Source organism: Cicer arietinum, chromosome 7, assembly GCF_000331145.2.
Source record: "Cicer arietinum cultivar CDC Frontier isolate Library 1 chromosome 7, Cicar.CDCFrontier_v2.0, whole genome shotgun sequence".
In the NCBI taxonomy this organism is placed as follows: Eukaryota; Viridiplantae; Streptophyta; class Magnoliopsida; order Fabales; family Fabaceae; genus Cicer; species Cicer arietinum.
The window spans coordinates 56,641,962-56,650,999 of record NC_021166.2 but is presented as its reverse complement, the minus strand read 5'-3'; the positions used below and the strand labels follow the sequence as shown (position 1 = coordinate 56,650,999).

General features: G+C 28.6%; 1 long non-coding RNA gene across 3 annotated transcripts; it reads right to left on the bottom strand.

Moving 5' to 3' along the window:
• Window positions 1–4,795: 4,795 nt before the first annotated feature.
• LOC113787684 (uncharacterized) lies at window positions 4,796–6,989 on the bottom strand. Of its 3 annotated transcripts, XR_012161454.1 has the most exons (4): window positions 6,666–6,989; window positions 6,474–6,502; window positions 5,964–6,088; window positions 4,796–5,794 (listed from the first exon to the last, which is right to left on the bottom strand). It is a non-coding gene; the product is annotated as an uncharacterized lncRNA (long non-coding RNA). The 3 variants fall into 3 exon arrangements; XR_012161453.1 differs by having other exon boundaries at window positions 5,964–6,502; XR_012161452.1 differs by having other exon boundaries at window positions 5,964–6,502; window positions 6,670–6,989.
• Between the last annotated feature and the right edge of the window lie 2,049 nt (window positions 6,990–9,038).

The following is a 9,038-nucleotide window of genomic DNA, read 5'->3' as shown; positions in this document are numbered from 1 at the left end:
AGTGTTTTGTTGTAGTATCTATTTCTATTATAATATATTAAAATAGACTCATACATCATATTCATACACATCATTAAATATTGTGTCACTTCATTCAAATATTGTTACCTCAAAAAAAAAAAAAATGACGTGACACATCTAACAAACACTCTTCCACTTTATTTTTATTTTATTCTTGTAATTTGCTTTAACATATTTTTTATTTTAGCACACATTTTATTATTACAGTTTTTCCATATAATATTTTGTAGAACAATTCATGTGCCATGAGTTACAAATTATAATACAATAAATATTTATTTGACACTTATTGCTCCTCCATCATTATTGATAACGGTTCTTCCTATGATTTTAACTCTCAATTAATATATTAAATCATCTTTAACAGTTTCTCAAGAAATACATACATACTATAATTAGTGGAAGTTATTTTATATCTTGAAATAAAAAGACAATGACATATATGATTAGTCCATATGCAACTCTTTTTGCATGATGCTTTCAAACTTTTTTCCTTTTAGATAAACAAAAAGTGTGAGAATTTTTATATCTTTTTAATTTACATTTGAGCTTGAATTCTATTTATATGCTTTGATATATTTGTGATCAATTGTTGTTGATATTTGGTCCAAATACATAACTTTTTTGTCCAAATTGTGCTTATATTTCATTACATAGTATATTATGTGTCATTCAATGTATTTGTCGGATATATGTTGAAACTTGAAACATGTTTCTAAAACCAACGCAAATCCCTTAAATTTCAGTGAAACTGAAATTTCTCACATCATCTTTAGACTTCCTTAGATGAAGAATAAACGATAGACTAAATACCACTTGTGATCCCTTAATTTAATTTCAGTTAACGTTTTAGTCGTTTATCTTTTTTTTTTTTTTACCAATTTGGTCCTTTATTTTAACCTTAAGTGACAATTTGATCTTTTATGTTTTAAAACGTGAACAATGTTATCCTTTTTTTTTTTTACAAAAATTCAAAAATTCATCAAAATTTTCAAACAAAATCCATAAAATTAATTATATTTTGTAATATAAAACAAATTTAATCAAATTCATAACTCAAATCTTCAAATAAACTCATATTTGTCATTCTTTATTTAATGTTGTTGGAGATGAAAATATGAGTCTATTTAAAGATTTAAGTTATGAATTTGATGAAATTACATTATATTGAGGATAATAATTAGTTTTATGAATTTTGGTTGAAATTTTTTATGATTTTTTTTGAATTTTTGCAAAAAATAAGGATAATATTGTTGACATTTTAAAACATAAAATATCAAACTGTCACTTAAAGTTAAAATAAGTGACCAAATTGAGAAAAAAAAAAGATAAATGACTAAAACGTTAATTGAAATTAAGTTAAGGGACCACAAGTGGTATTTAGTCTAAAAGATAATTCATGTCTATGAGATAGACATATTCCATATTTTTAGTTTATTATTTTTATTGGTGCAAGTCTTAATCATATGTTCTAATATCACTATAGTCTATGTTCTCCTTTCAAAATTTATTTTATTTGTTTCCCTTATATTTCAAAAGATGAGTCGTGTCTTGATCATGGATGATGTATCTCTTCACTCTTTTTCACCTATACATTACAATACTAATTCAAATTTCTTTTCTTTATCATCTATTTTCTACAATTTACCTGAACTATTTGAGAGCAAACAAATGTCTATTCTTTATCACTACAACATTAGGTATTTTGCTATGTATATGTTAAATAGTTGAATGTAATCTAAATTATTTTCATAACAAATATTTTAAAAAGGTGACCTAAAATAAGTCGTAATATCATTTGTCTGGACATGGTTATCCATGAGATGAATTTTTATGATATCATGCATATTTACTTCATTTGTTTAAGATCATTCAAATGCGTGTTTTATTAATTTTTTGTTCTAAACATATTTCAATATATATATATATATATATATTAGTTTGGTGATTAATGCCTCAAAGTTTTGTTTCAATTTTTTATATATGCATTTGATATTTCTTTTTTATGTCATTTATTATTTTTGTTCATTTCTATATACGATATAAGATTGAAAGCAATATAAGGAATGTAGGAAAAGAGGAGTCTATATAAGTTGTGTCACAAGTCAGTCAGATCAAATTCAAATACTTTTTGGTCGATAACATTTTTAGATATTTATTTCGGACGAAGTAACTCTTCATCGTTTTCCCGAACTCTAAAATGATCTTTATTCACAACAGGTAACCTTACAACCATGAGAGTGTTAGATAATTTTTTTATATATTAGTAGTAAGGGTATTTTAGACATTTCTATTCTCCTGTATATATATTCATTGTAACCCTATTAACTTAAGTTTGGCTCATTATATGTTATGAAACCCTAAAGTGGTTGTCTCTCTTCTTCCTCTTTTCATTGTTAACATGGTATGAAAGATGTTGACACCTAATTTTGTCCGATTTTTACTTTTTATTAAAAAAGGAAATAATAATAATAATAATAATAATAATAATAATAATAATAAATATATAAATATATGTGAATAAATATAAAAATAAAAATAAATAATCAGGGATGTAAGCTTTTAACAATCACAAGTGTTTTCGGTTCTTGTTTGCTTCTAATTCTTGTTCAGACTATTTTCTAAAATATAAAAAAAAAATAATAAGAAATAAAAATAAAGGAAACTGAAAAGAAATGAATTGATGGTCATAAAAATCAGAATAATGGTGATCAATTGAATAGAAAAGAAAACCGAAGAAATGAATCAATGACAATAAGAATCAGTATAATTGTGGCCAATTAAAAGAAAAGAAACCGAAAAAAATAGATTAATGGTAATCAATTGACAATTATTCTTTTGTCTTTTGAAATCTATACCCAAAAGTCTATAAATAGTCTGCCACAAGAAGACAAAGAGGAGCATAATTGAAAACACAAATTGAAAGCACAAAAACAATAGAGAGATTAATTAGATAAAGAGAAGAAGATAATCTGATCTTGAAATAATCAGTCTAGTAAGGTATCATTTTCTTATTCTTTTATCTATTCTGCTTACTAGTATTTTTTCTTTTTGTATTTTTTTAAATCTATATATATATATATATATTTTCTCTTTTTTTTTTTTTTTTGTTTATAAAAAATAAACTCATATGTTAAGCTTTCATTTTATTTTTTAAATCGTTTAATCCTAAAATTGTTTTCTTTGTAATATAAAATAATAAAAAAAAATGTAACTAATTGATGTCTATACATCAAGAAAACAAATTTCGTCATATTGTAATGTAATAGAAACTTCATAATACGTCTTTATCAAATAAATAAAAAAATTATAATTACCCTTAAGATTAGAATTAATGGTTGTCGCCGCCGGATGAAATTCATCCTCGCTCGCTGCACCATGTTATTCACTTTCAATCGTTAGTGGTCTTTTTGTCGCAACAGATCCGACAACGTACGTGCAAATCAATTAACAGATTATTTCACCGTCGTGTCCATCTGTCTCGTTCACATACCACCACGTTACGTTTTTTCTTTAAATTAATTATTTTTTTCCTCTTTACTTTAAAATAGACAAATATTATTATTATTATTATTATTATTATTATTATTATCATATTTATCATTATTATTATTATTATTATTATTACATTTTATTTTAATTTTTTAATACATATATAAAAAAATTTATAATAAAATCGGTCAACACAAATATTTTCTACCTAAGAACTACGTGCGTTTTGATTTCCCTATTGCACCTGGGGATACGTAGGAACAAGGTATTCCCCTTGTCAAACCAAATTAATAAAACAAATATATTTTTTTGTCTTTCATTAATGTAAATAATTTAATTTTTTATTATTCTTTTTGGGGTAAAAATAAATAAATAAATAAATAAATAGTTTGTATATAATTAATTATAGGGTAATCGTTTTAACGGACGTTGTAGGGTGATAATACTTTCCTACTCGTAATCGACTCCCGAATCCAAATTTTTGGTTCAAAAATATTATTTTAGGTTTTATCCAATTTTTCCTTTAATAAAAATAGAGATGGTGGCGACTCATTTTTTGCGGACAAACCGGATGCGACAGCTGGCGACTCCGCTGGGGATATTTGAGAGTCAAGCCCAATCTAATTAATTATATATAGTTATTTTATTATTTATTATTTTATTTATATTACCCCTATTATTATTTTTATTTTGTTATATTGTGAATATAATTATATGTGTTTTGTCAATTTATTTTTATTGTGATTATTTTTTTGTATCTTATTTATTTTTCTATACACTACCCTAACACGACTCACACACTTATGAGTGAGCTCTATACCCGGGCTGAGTGCAAACCTAAGATAAGTTAGAGACTGTGTAATGATAATCTTCTGGATGTACATCCTGTTTGGTTGTCATGAAAGTCTCACCTAGAGTTGACATTTTCTAGAATATTGCCATTTTAATAGTTTACCTATTAATTGGTTTAATATTTTAGAATTGAGTTGTGTGCTCTAGGAGCCAATTTAGAACTATAGAGCCACCCATAATAAAGATTCGCAATAAAAAATCATCAAATAAGAAAAGAACCATGTAGGGCATAATCATGTATGTTTCATCATTTACTTCATTTTACAACATATTTTTCTTTTTTTCTCATTTTTTTTAGAAAAAATAATTGCATATTAGGAGGTAATAAAATGTTTCAGTTAAATGCATAATAATTTCATTCATTTTTTTTACATTGTCATAACATTTTCCTTCAACAACAAAAAAAGTAAAAAGAAAAAGTATCGTGACACCCTTATCGGACATGTTCCCGAGTTAAAATCACGGATGAATTGAAACATACAAAGGTTATCTAAACCAACTGAAAATTCATATGGCTAAAAGATTGAAAATCTTACAAACCCTCGATACTTGAAATCATGGGAATCCTTCATGAAAAAAAACTATCACGAAAAACTCATATGTTACCCATTGATTTCATAAGTCTAACAATTATCACCTTTTAGTCTACTTTTTAGTTATACTCTATCCAAAGTCACTTGTCCACAAGATTTGAACCTGATGCTAATTAGATTCATATTTATCATACACCCCTTACTTCTGAGTCATGAACATACTTCTTTGGTTTTCACCACAAGTAAATCTCTAGAAGTTGGGTCGTCTATGTTGAACTTTCGTCACTACCGATTATTATTTGTTGTCATCAATCTAAAAAATGGCAAACCTTGTATGAATTTTTGATGACTATTGAAGAAAAACATTGGTTAAACACTACTTTGAAGACCTTGACTATGTTCTCCCATATATATAGAAGAGAAAAGGTCAACAATAAAAATATTATCAAGTTTCCCCATGATCGTTAACGTTATTTAATTTGACCCTAAAACATTGATCATATTGATGTGCCTCAATATTTTGAATATCAATAAATGCATTTTGTATTGTTTTCTTTTCCATCCTCACCCATTTTATATTTCACAATCTCTTACCAAACATTATTCTTCTTTCTCTTCTTTAAACCATATACCAAACATATTTGGAAGTAGTCCATTCATAAATAAGTTTGCTAAAATCTCATACATAATTTCAATCATGCTATAAATTCCATTGAATGTGAGAACGATATAAATAAATGCACTATCTAGATGGACTTCGATATGCTGGGGCATGAAATTAACGTCACGTTAATCCCCCTAGACAAGTGTTTTTATCTTAATCATAGTCTAAATATGTTTTGAATATGTCAATCACATTGGGAATTTGAAGTTTGTACCCTGGATACTCTAGCCGCCTACAAATCGAAAATGAAGATGTTGAACGTATATAAGGCTTGACTGTAGCTACTTTATCTTCAATATTCAAAGTAAGTCACGATGAAGAACAGTCACTCACAAGAATAAAATTCACGACTATCAAATGTATAAGAAAAGTATATGGAAAATTCTCGTGCCAAACATTACCTCGTAACTGTAGAATACCCTTCATGAGTATCAACCTATAATTGGGGCACCCATTTGTTTCTTATTATATAGAATAAAGGCAGTGCGACCCACTTGAACAAAAACCCCTTATCAAGAGTAACGACCTGTGTTGACCGATTGAATTCAATTCAAGAGAAATATTGACTGCCTCATGTCAAGGACAAAAGATCTTAAAATAAGAACATATGAACTTCGTAGCTTCAAAAGAAAGAGTTAGCATTCAAGAGTATTTCACATATCTAAAAGGACTGGCAAGATAAATGAACTCCCAACTATATGAGCCCCCAATACCATAAAAAATACATTCAAGTGTGGCTCTGATCCACACCAATATGGATCAAGAAGACTTATCACTACTTGCACAAATTGATGCTTCAAAAAGTATTACATCTAAATGAAGACCCGCTAGGTTGAAAACCCGAAAGGGCGACCTAGGCAAAAATTAGGATGCAAAATCATAATAATAATAATAATAATAATAATAAATACCTGCTAGGTTGAAAACCTGAAAGGGCGACCTAGGCAAAAATTAGGGTACAAAAAAAGAAAAAAAAAGCCCGTTAGGTTGAAAACCCGAAAGGGCAATCTAAACAAAAATTAAGGCCACAAAAAAAATATAGAATGAAAGAAGATCACTTGTTTGAGAATCTAAAAAAGGGATGATCAAAGAATATAGCTTACATACACACATCAAAGTCGAAGCTGAACATATTCTGAAAGATTGTAAATATAGATCGGAGCAAATCATATCTTCCAAAGTAGGTTAATAACATGATTGAAATTGTGGCATGAGTTATTAGCACACTTATTTTTTGAAAAACTACTAACAAATTGGGTCATTTACCCATTAGATCACCTTATCTTCTTTTCTTTCTATGAATCTTTTTTTTTTTGTACCATAGATTTTCTCATTAAATATCATTGTCTGAACCTTCCTTCACTACTTTCTTGTGTTATATTTCTTTTTTTTCCCTTCAAAATGCATTTTTTTATGATAATCATATGTGGGGGCATATATTGTGTGAATGTCAAGAGGTCAAAACTAGTATGATGTCTTTACAGGTAAGGCAGGGGCAATTAAAGAATAAGTTGATGATGTAAGAAAAAATCTCTTTAAAGATCAAAAGGACAATCACCACTATTTATTTAAAGTGGTGCGTATTTTTCATCCATGAATCAAGGATCATGTCCGTAAAGAGGTGAAAGAAATAAAAAAAAATTGAAAAAAAATTTGATTAAAAAAAAAGATGAAAATGAAGGAAAATGTTCATTCATTAAATGCATTCATGACATTTTATGTTTAGTGGTTAAATTTAAATTTGAGACACTAACCCACACCATATTATTTAAGAGACGGAATATTGACCCACATCCTTTGATTTAAGAGCAGGGATGACCGACCCTCATCCTCTGTTTTAAGAGCTTGGTTGACTAGCCTTCAACATCTGATTTAAGAGCTAGGCCGCCCCCACAAAATTTTAGTTGATATATTTGTTGATGAATTATGAGTCCCATAGGAAGCTATTACAGAAAATACTAAATGAAGTCCACATCACTCAACATATCACTTGTGACAAATGTGGAGGCATCATAAATAACATTACTACTAACAGTCACCTAACCTTCATAGATGGCGAATTGCCCGCGAAGAAAGAGGCAATAACAAAGCGTTGCACATTTCAGTAATGTGCCTCAATCATATGATATCAAGAGTCCTTGTTAAAGATTTCGATGGGAGTCGTAGAGAAATGATGGGATAAATTGAACTCCCAATTCAAATAGGCCCGATCACTTTTGAAATCATGTTTCATTTGATGGATATTGTACCCGCCTATAGCTGCTTATTGAGGAGACCATGGATCCATTCTATCGATGTGTTGCCATCAACCCTACATCAAAAGCTAAAGTATATGGTATATGACCAACTGATAACTGTGTCAGAAGAGGAAGATTCGTTGGTGAGTGAGTTTTCCACCACACTGTATGTTAAGATGATAGAGTAAGCTCTGGAGATCGCCTTCCAAACACTAGAAATTTGTGGACACTGTTTACGTTGAGACAACAACATAGAACCACATCTATCAAATACAACTATTATGGTGGTTAGATTCATGTTAAGTAAAGGGCATCATCCAATGCACAATTTGGGGAATAATGAAGAACAACTCAAAGGACTGATAAAACTTCATGAGAATAGAGATAAATAGGGTTTAGATTTTGAATTAACCAAAGTTGACAAGTAAAGATTGGTCAAACAAAAAAAAAGGAAAAAAAGGAAAGATAAACAAGATTCATATTGCAGTCGCTAGATATGATCTTTCCATCGGTGATGCTAATTGGGTTCGTCCATACGATGCAAAAACAAAAATTAAGAATTGGGAGACAATCAAGTTGCCTATAGTATTCAATGCAATTCTCATTTTTGAGAATAATTCATTCGCATATGATTGTACTAAAATATGTTGAGACAAAATCTCTCTAAATTGGTTTTAATGATAACAAAATTAATTAAAGATTATGATTATGCTTAATGACTAATCTGTGCTTTTGAGTGTATTTATATAAGTAAACAGGTTATCATTCATTAAGGAAAAAGAAGAAAAATTCTGAGTTAAATGCTAAGTATGAAAGTGCCGAGGATGGCCTCACGAGCTGGAAGAAACTGCAGTTCAGCATCCTCGCTGTTTTGAATTTATTAATCAAAGGCATAAAAGTATTAAAGAATGAGTTATTTGAATTCATTCAACAAGGGCAGAATAGTATTAAAGAATGAATTGTTTGATTCATTCAATAAAGGCAAAATACTATTAAAAAATGATTAAAGAAAGGCCTTTGAAGAAAAGTTGCAAGAATGCAAGAGAAAGGTACGAGGAATGATGATACTAGCATGTGCCTATAGTCAATATCTTGAAAAGCTTTCCAAGACTTTATGAAAGCAACTCATCATGTCATAGGCAAAAAAGCTATATGTACCATTATGTGATTAAATAAGATTATAAAGTCAATCTTCAAAAAGGCAACAACAAACAAGCCTTATATAACTTGATCACATGT